Genomic DNA, 8697 nt, shown 5'->3' with positions numbered 1-8697 from the left:
CTGATGTAAGATGACCCAGAGGAACTTGCTTGCTATTTCACTGGCTCAGCAGGCACTGGGTTCAGAAGAAAGCAAGGCTGCAGCTGTCACCTTCACAGGGTGGAGTGGAGAGTAAGCAGAAAGACTGTGCTGCTTTGTGTTGCGGTTTATGGACTATGCCATAGATAACAGGATACAGTTCCAGCAGCAGGTTTCTGATATTGGATTGGGCAGTCAGAGGATTTGTACACTAGTTACTAGCTCAACGGGATTCAAGTTTAAATGAATGGAGGTGTTGTCTACAGCTAAAGTAAGTGTAAGCATTGATAAGAGGGCACTGCCAAAGTTATAAATGAATGGGAGGAGTGCAGCCCATATAAGGGGAGCTGTAGAATAAATCTGTTGGGGAGAGGGAATGCTAAGTTAGGCTGCTCATGCATTTTATTTCTGTCTTGGCTTCTCGATGTCAACATGTTCACAACCATTCCCAGGATCAAGTTGCAAAGTATAATTTCATGTACTTCAATCCTTGTTGTTTGCGCTCATCACACGCATAAATCACTTAGTTTCCTTCAAACGTGATGTTTGAAACACATATTCTCCTTGCTTTAACCGGGCTAATCTTTATACAGTGCCCTCCATAAGTATTGGGGACAGTGAAGTCAAAATTGATATTTTTGCTGTACACTCAAGCAATATGAAAATATGAGTAAAAGATGAATATGAGGCAAAAGTACAGAATGTCACCTTTTATTTCTGGCATTTTCAATACATACATGTTTTACCAACTAAGAATAACAGCACTTTCATAGTTACATCCCCCCATTTTATGTGAGCAAAATTATTGGGACAATTCAACTTAAACAAATATAAGAAGTATAAAAGTTAGTATTTGGTCGCAAATCCCTTGCATGCAATAACAGCAGCGAGTCTGCGACCCATTGACATCACCAAACCCTTGATATCATCTTTTGACATGCTTTGCCAAGTCTTTACTGCAGCCATTTTCAGCTGTTGCTTGTTTTGGGGAGTTTCTGACTTCAGTCTTCTGTTCAGCAAGTGAAATGCATGTTCAATCTGATTTAAATCAGGAGATTGACTTGGCCAATCTAAAACTTTCCACTTTTTTTCCCCAGATGAACTCCTTGGTTGCGTTGACAGTGTGTTTTGGTTCGTTGTCCTGTTGCATTGTGAAGCGCTGCCCAATGAGTCTGGTGACATTTCCTTGTACATTGGTAGCCAAGATGCTTCTGTACACTTCTGAAGTCATTATATTGCTGCCGTCATTCGTTACATCATCAATTAAGATGAGTGAACCCATTCCAGAGGCAGCCATGCATGCCCATGCCATGACACTACCTCCACCATCCTTCACAGACGAGGTGGTATTCTTTGGATCATCTGCAGTCCCTTTTATCTACACACTTTTGCCTTCCCATCACTTTGATAAAGGTTAATCTTTATCTCATCTGTCCATAAAACTATGGCCTTTCTGTTTTTGCTGCTGATCAGAGGTTTGCATCTTGCAGTGTAGCCTTTGTAATTCTGCTGCTAAAGTCTTCTGCAAACATTAGATGGTGACATTTTCACCCCAGCATTCTGGAGGTTGTTGGTGATTTCACTGACACTTGTTTGAGGGTTCTTTCCACAGTTCTGGTCATTGTTCTGTCATCAACTGCTGTTGTTTTCCTTGGCCGACCTTGTCGTTTCTGATTGCTGAAGACACCAGTGGTTTCTTTCTTTTTCAGGACATTCCAAACTGTTGATTTGGCTATGCCCAACTTTCGTGCTATGGTTCTAATTGAGTTCCTGTTTTCTTTTATACTTTCCAAATCACTTGCTTTTCTTTCATAGACAGCTCCTTAGTCTTCATGTTGGATTATGCCTACTGGCATCAAATGCAGACTCCAAAGGCAAAAGCAAAGGATAGAACTGAGACTACACATTCACAGCTCTTTTATGTGTGAACAATCAATGCAACAGCAAACACCTGATCAATTAGAAACACCTGTGAGCCAAATGTCCCAACACTTATGCTCACAAACAATGGGGGGATGGAACTCTGAAAGTGCTGCTATTCTTAGTTGGTAAAACATATGTGTGTTGAAACAGCCAGAAGTGAAAGGTGACATTTTGTACTTTTACTCATATTTTCATGTTGCTTGAGTGTACAGCAAAAATAGCAATTTTTACGTCACTGTCCCCATATTTATGGAAGGCACTGTGTATGTTTCAGTAGTTTGGGACAAACACCAATCACGAAATGTCTTAGTACAACTATTTATTGTGGAGAATGTGGAGTATGTGATTTTACAGAGAATTATGTTGTATATACACTTTCATTCATCAAACCTAACTTGGTTTGAGGGCTTGCTGCCTTGCCGAGTGGACGGGGGGGAGACCCTCACTGATAAAATATAGAAATAGTTTTTAAGAAAGGTGGAGAAGGGGAGGTGGCGGGTTACAATGAAATCGAAACGCAACTGAGGGAGGTAAGTGAAGAGGGTATTTACAGTGCTAACAATCTTATTTAGCTAATGTGTAAATTGAATGATTCAGTTTGGTGACGCAGAGATTGGTGTCTGACCCTCCTCCCGAACTTTAATTATAAATTTCATTAAGAAGCTTGCCCTTTTAAGCCTCTTCTCCTGCCCTTGTGCATGTTAATAGGTTACAATGTTGACATTCTAAAAGTGGGATGGAAGGCACACTCAGCAGACTTTCTGGAGCTATATCAAGTTTCCTTTGCTCCAAGGCTCAAGACAGATTGTTTATGTGTTAATTATAAAATGACAGTTAACAACAAATGGTGGTAATAATAATAATAATAATAATAATAATAATAATAATAATAATAATAATAATAATAATAATTTAGAAATTAACCCTACCCCAGCCAGTGAACCTCCACATTCTCATTGCTGGATCCATCCAGCCTCGAGATCCACATGAGTTTCTTGCATCATGCAGTCCTTGGTGTCAATGCCAATTCAATTCTTTCAATGAAACAAATGTTAAGAGGACTAATGAATTGCATACAATATGGTCCAGACCCCCATTCTTGGTTGCAGTGATTCTTCTTGGGACAGGCAAGTGAGTAGAGTGAGACGAAGGTAAAAAATGGGGGGTGTACCAGTAGATGTACCAGAAACCCTTGCAATGTTCAAAATGGGCAGTACAGACCCAGAGCAGGGATCCTCTGTAAACATGGGCTCGAACACTTTCAGCAGGTAGTACATGGTCATGGTCCTGGGGCTCACTCAATCCCAAGCTGATCTGGAATTCAGATACTGTCACCTGAGAAGACTCAAAATTGTATGACATTACCAGTCTACAACCTGGTGTCCTGATGTGTTGGCAAGAGTGGTGAAAAGCGTAAATCGATATGGAGCGAACTTCATATCCAGCTTGGCAGAAATAGCAACATGGCCCAACAGCTGTGACAAATGGTCACTGTTTCAGAACTGGTCTCTACAGATTTTTACCAGTGTTTTAAAAGCAAACAGCAGGAGTTATCTGACTCGAGGGCTTTCACAACTAAACAGGTTTACTGCCTGGGCCAGTAGCCAGCATACCGGATAGTAGCGAGTGCATGGAGACGTGTGAATGCAAAATATGGGAGCGGAGTGGCGGCAGCCGCATTGCTTGTTGTGTCTGTATCTGTAGCCATTTGTTTTCAATGTGTAATTCACATGAATGTTTTTCTTTGTTTATTATTTCATGTCTGGTTGTCCCCATGCCTGGTTGGGGTTGCAGTGTGTGGTCGGTTCTTGACCTGTGTACATTGTGAATAAAAGTGCCTGTTCATTTTACACACTGACTCCTCCTTTACTTCTCAGCTCTAGTCTGTTACAATATGTTAAACAAGACGTTTGTAGAGTGACAACCATGGGATGAGTCATTGGTAGAATTATACCACAGTAATAATAGGTATTAAGCTCATATTTTGGACATTCTAATGTTGGGAAAGAATACATATTGTTCTAAATCACTGACCTCTGAAGGACCAAATGACCATGCTAGCAATGCTGTGGCTTGCTGATGGTTCTTCAAGGGCTTTAGCAGGTTTATAATGGTCTCCCAATGGTATATGTTTCACCATTTCTGTAAGGTCAAACTCACTTTAAATCTGGAAGTCCCTGTTGATGCCTCATTGCTCTCTCTCTCTCTCTCTCTCTCTCTCTCTCTCTCTCTCTCTCTCTCTCTCTCTCTCTCTCTCTCTCTCTCTCTCTCTCTCTCTCTCTCTCTCTCTCTCCCTCCCTGTGTGTTGTTAGGGTTTTGGAAGTCCTTGTTGATTTCATATTGCTCCCTGTTTCTCTGTGTTTGTTAGGGTTTTGGAAGTCCTTGTTGATGTCGCATTGCTCTCTCTCTCTCTCTCTCTCTCTCTCTGTCTCTCTCTCCCTTGTGTGTTGTTAGGGTTTTGGAAGTCCTTGTTGGTGTCTCATTGCTCTCTGTCTCTCTGTCTTTAGGGTTTTGGCCTCGTGAAGTGGGGAAGCTGGTTGGGTTTCAGCATCCTGTCATTCCCGTACATCACCAGTACGTCATCACAGCGTCCGTCCCCGAGGTGAAGGTGCAGAAAATGAAGCTGCAGGAATCCTGGGTAACAGACCGTGTCCCGCCAGGTATGCATGTAAACTGCTAATGATTGCTTGTGTGATTTGTGCATCATAAAAGAAATAAGAAAGATCAGAACAAAGTTTCTACCTTTTGTGTAAACGTTATTTGTAGGTAATGTTGAAACAATTCCTTATTCAGAAGATAATTTAAAAATTAAACATAGCTATTATGTCTGTGACATTCCTTCCCTGCCACAGCTGTAAATATCAAATCAGTATATTACTATCAGTAACATGGAAAAGTCTCACCATGCAAACCGATGACATTGATCCAGAGGGGAACGAAACCGTGTGGCACAACGGCAAGGTCAGGGTTGTATTTTGTTTTGTTTTTTAAACTGAATTAGGGGTACTGTGACATCAGTGGTTGGGTTTAAAAGGTTAAACAGTCAAGGAAAGATGTTTGCTGCTCAAGATAAAGAGCCTACAGCTGAGTAGGGTGTCGGAACTGGCTTTGGTTGGAACACTGCTGACACAACTGGAAACACAAGGTTTAGCTGCTCACACACATTTAGGCAACCTATATAAGACATGCATTTGAGAATGCTTTTGAGAAGTATTCAGGATCCTCCATAAACACGCACCAGCCCAATGCTTCCCCAGAGGTTAGGAACAGGGTCAAATGATAATGATTATGCTGTTACTGTGTCACTTTATTATTGGAATCAATAAAGTAATCGTGTTATATTCTGCTTGATTCTTTGCTGTATGTGTGTGTGCTCCTTCACACAGGAACACATACATAATTTAGTTTCCTTACAATCTAATAATCATTTTCAACCTCAAGATGCTGTTTCATTATATACAGTACATACAACAATCCTATGTATACATACGCACGCGTATATAATATATATATAATATATATATATATATATATATATATATATATATATATATTATATATATAGATATATATTATATATATTATATATTATATATATATATTATCCTAACGACATACATGTGATCATATTTGTTAGTCTTCTCAGTACAGAGTAAGTTCGTAAAGGTGTGGTCCGAAGTGGTTGGTTCGTGGTGTGAAGCCTTCCAATAACTGTTCTATTATACATTTTCCAGTATTTGAACTTTAGTGTCTATCTCGTTTCAGATTGTTGGTAACACGACTTCTGGAGCCTACAGCTACTCCAGTCAGCAGAGTGTGGCCTTTGCCTACGTCCCCACAAAACTCAATTCAATAGGCCAGAAGGTAGAGGTTGGGCTTCTGGGCAAAAACTATGAAGCAACTATTACAGAAGAGCCACTGATACTCACAGAGCCCACAAGAACCCGCCTGCAGAAAAAGAGCAAGGCCACCAAGTGAGAGAGAAGACTAGTGTGTCTCCAGCCTGAACGAGTCTATCAAGGAAAAACAACAAGGAACAATGTGTTTCCACAACACTGGAAACTGGGAGCGGTTTTTAAAGGAAGCTTCTTTTAAACAAAAAACAGAAGGAATGATATTACACACTGGGAGTCCACAGGATTGGAAGGATGGAAAAATAATATTTTCACAATGAGTAAAATCTTACTGTAAGACTGGGATTGGTAACAAAAAAAAAAAAAAACTTATTTCAGTATCATAGTAATAAAAACCTAGCATTGCAGTGGCCCTTGTGCTAACTTAGCTTCTTGTCTGTAGTGTCACTGCATACCTAGTGATGAGAGTCTGGGAAGGACAGTCAGAAGCTGGATATGCACCTTCAATTGTCAGGATTTGAACTGTAAATACAGACCTTCAGTGGGGAAAGAAACTAACTGAGATCCATTGTTTTGCATAGTGAAATAAGCACACATGAATGCAATTAACTGTATAGTTTGAATGCAGTATTACAAAGTGGACCCTATTTCTTGTAAGTTAGTCAATAAAAATAAAAAGTTTGCTTTCCTTGAAATTAGCTACTGATATAGAAAGTACCATTTTTGTAGAGGAACAAAAGTGCTTCACAAAACATGTGTGTTACATAAAAAGGGTTCCAGGACAGATGATTGCTGCAAAGATAAATGAAGTTACAGTAATAGACCATGCACAGTTCAGTCTCATTTACAAAACGAACGTGTGTGTGTGTGTGTATGTGTGTGTGTGTGTGTGTGTGTTTCACCATGAAGGCAGAAAGCTGTACAGAATTTAGTGTTCAATGTTTAAAGGTTTGGATGAACTGAAAATCTATTTCACATTTTAACTGAGTGATGCAAAGTCATATCTTCAAGGAGACATTCCTGCGGTCTTCAGTTTGTACAGGATTTGGAAAAAGTGCCAAGTCTCAAAGTGTGCTTTGTTGCAGCGAGTCTCCTCAAAGGGAAGGGAACTCATATCAGTGAAGTGTACAACAGCTTCTACACTACAAGAGCTAACCAGTACAACAGCTTCTACACTACAAGAGCTAACCAGTACAACAGCTTCTACACTAGCTCTAACCAGTACAACAGCCTCTACACTAGAAGAGCTAACCAGTACAACAGCCTCTACACTAGCTCTAACCAGTACAACAGCCTCTACCCTAGAAGAGCTAACCAGTACAACAGCCTCTACACTAGCTCTAACCAGTACAACAGCCTCTACACTAGAAGAGCTAACCAGTACAACAGCTTCTACACTACAAGAGCTAACCAGTACAACAGCTTCTACACTGCAAGAGCTAACCAGTACAACAGCTTCTACACTACAAGAGCTAACCAGTACAACAGCTTCTACACTAGAAGAGCTAACCAGAACAGCCTCTACACTAGCTCTAACCAGTACAACAGCCTCTACACTAGAAGAGCTAACCAGTACAACAGCTTCTACACTAGCTCTAACCAGTACAACAGCTTCTACACTAGCTCTAACCAGTACAACAGCTTCTACACTAGCTCTAACCAGTACAACAGCTTCTACACTAGAAGAGCTAACCAGTACAACAGCTTCTACACTAGAAGAGCTAACCAGTACAACAGCATCTACAATAGCTCTAACCAGTACAACAGCCTCTACACTAGCTCTAACCAGTACAACAGCCTCTACACTAGAAGAGCTAACTAGTACAACAGCCTCTACACTAGCTCTAACCAGTACAACAGCCTCTACACTAGAAGAGCTAACTAGTACAACAGCTTCTACACTAGAAGCTCTAATCGGTGTTACCCTGTGATGCGGTAGTGAAGCGGCACTAGTTTCCCAGCTCAGCTCCTGACTGGTAAGATGATTGGTTATTTGGCAGTGATGTGCTGGAGAAGGCTATTTCAGGTCCAACTTCTCACTCAAAGCTGCTGCTGCTGCACCTCATTTCAATGTCCTATAAATTCTCAAAGTGCAGTCAGTAAGTCAGCTCTCTTCAATATTTTTCAGTTCTGAAGAAAAAATGATTGCATTAAAATACATCTGCTGAATGCATGTCACATACTCACACAACTGAGACATCTATTAATGTACCTTTATATCTGTAAAGCTATTTAAACACATATCATATGAAACTGGTTCTGATTTAACAATGACTTTTCTTTTAAACATTATTTTCCCCACTATTCCATATAGTATGCATGCACTTGGATTGTGTTTTATTTCAATCTCCCACAGTCACCTGTTGCGTTCTCTCTTCTAAGCTCTGACTATATCAACCGACTGAGCATTACCTACAGTACCTACTTCTAAAAATGCACTTCCTTCTTTTGCCATCAGCTGCCCTTTGTTTTCTTGATTGTGTTTATTGCAGCGGGAAAAGAGGCTATTGGTCACCATGGAAACTGATTCAAATGGTCATGATGACCAATATTCAAGATCGTCTTGCAAACCACCAACTATTTAAGGTAAATATAAAAACAAAAAACAAATAAGAAACATATATGTACACACAGAAACTCTCAGAGTTTCTGCACTGACCCAGTTGTAGCAAATAATACAATCTTATTAGATTTTTCATTATTTGTTACCATATTGTAGTTAAGCATTTTTTTATTTTTTTTTTTGCATTCAACTTGATCAGACGGCAGACCTAATTTACTTTCTAGTTTTGTATGAGCTCCTTCGTACCTTTACAGCTGTTTGCCGATGTCTTTCTAGAAGCCTCCTGCTCCCATCACAGCAGTCATTTATTTACAAGTTGCAAAACACTATATTATAGTG

The 8697-nt window shown here is 40.1% G+C and overlaps 1 long non-coding RNA gene across 1 annotated transcript; it reads left to right on the top strand.

Annotated features, from left to right (window-relative positions):
- Nucleotides 1-6436, top strand: LOC121313671. Its single transcript, XR_005950022.1, has 3 exons — nucleotides 1-289; nucleotides 4449-4601; nucleotides 5707-6436. It is a non-coding gene; the product is annotated as an uncharacterized LOC121313671 (long non-coding RNA).
- Nucleotides 6437-8697: the final 2261 nt, after the last annotated feature.

The sequence above is a fragment of the Polyodon spathula genome, chromosome 1, assembly GCF_017654505.1.
Source record: "Polyodon spathula isolate WHYD16114869_AA chromosome 1, ASM1765450v1, whole genome shotgun sequence".
In the NCBI taxonomy this organism is placed as follows: Eukaryota; Metazoa; Chordata; class Actinopteri; order Acipenseriformes; family Polyodontidae; genus Polyodon; species Polyodon spathula.
The sequence above is the reverse complement of the archived record's forward strand: the minus strand, read 5'-3'. Positions and strand labels throughout refer to the sequence as shown.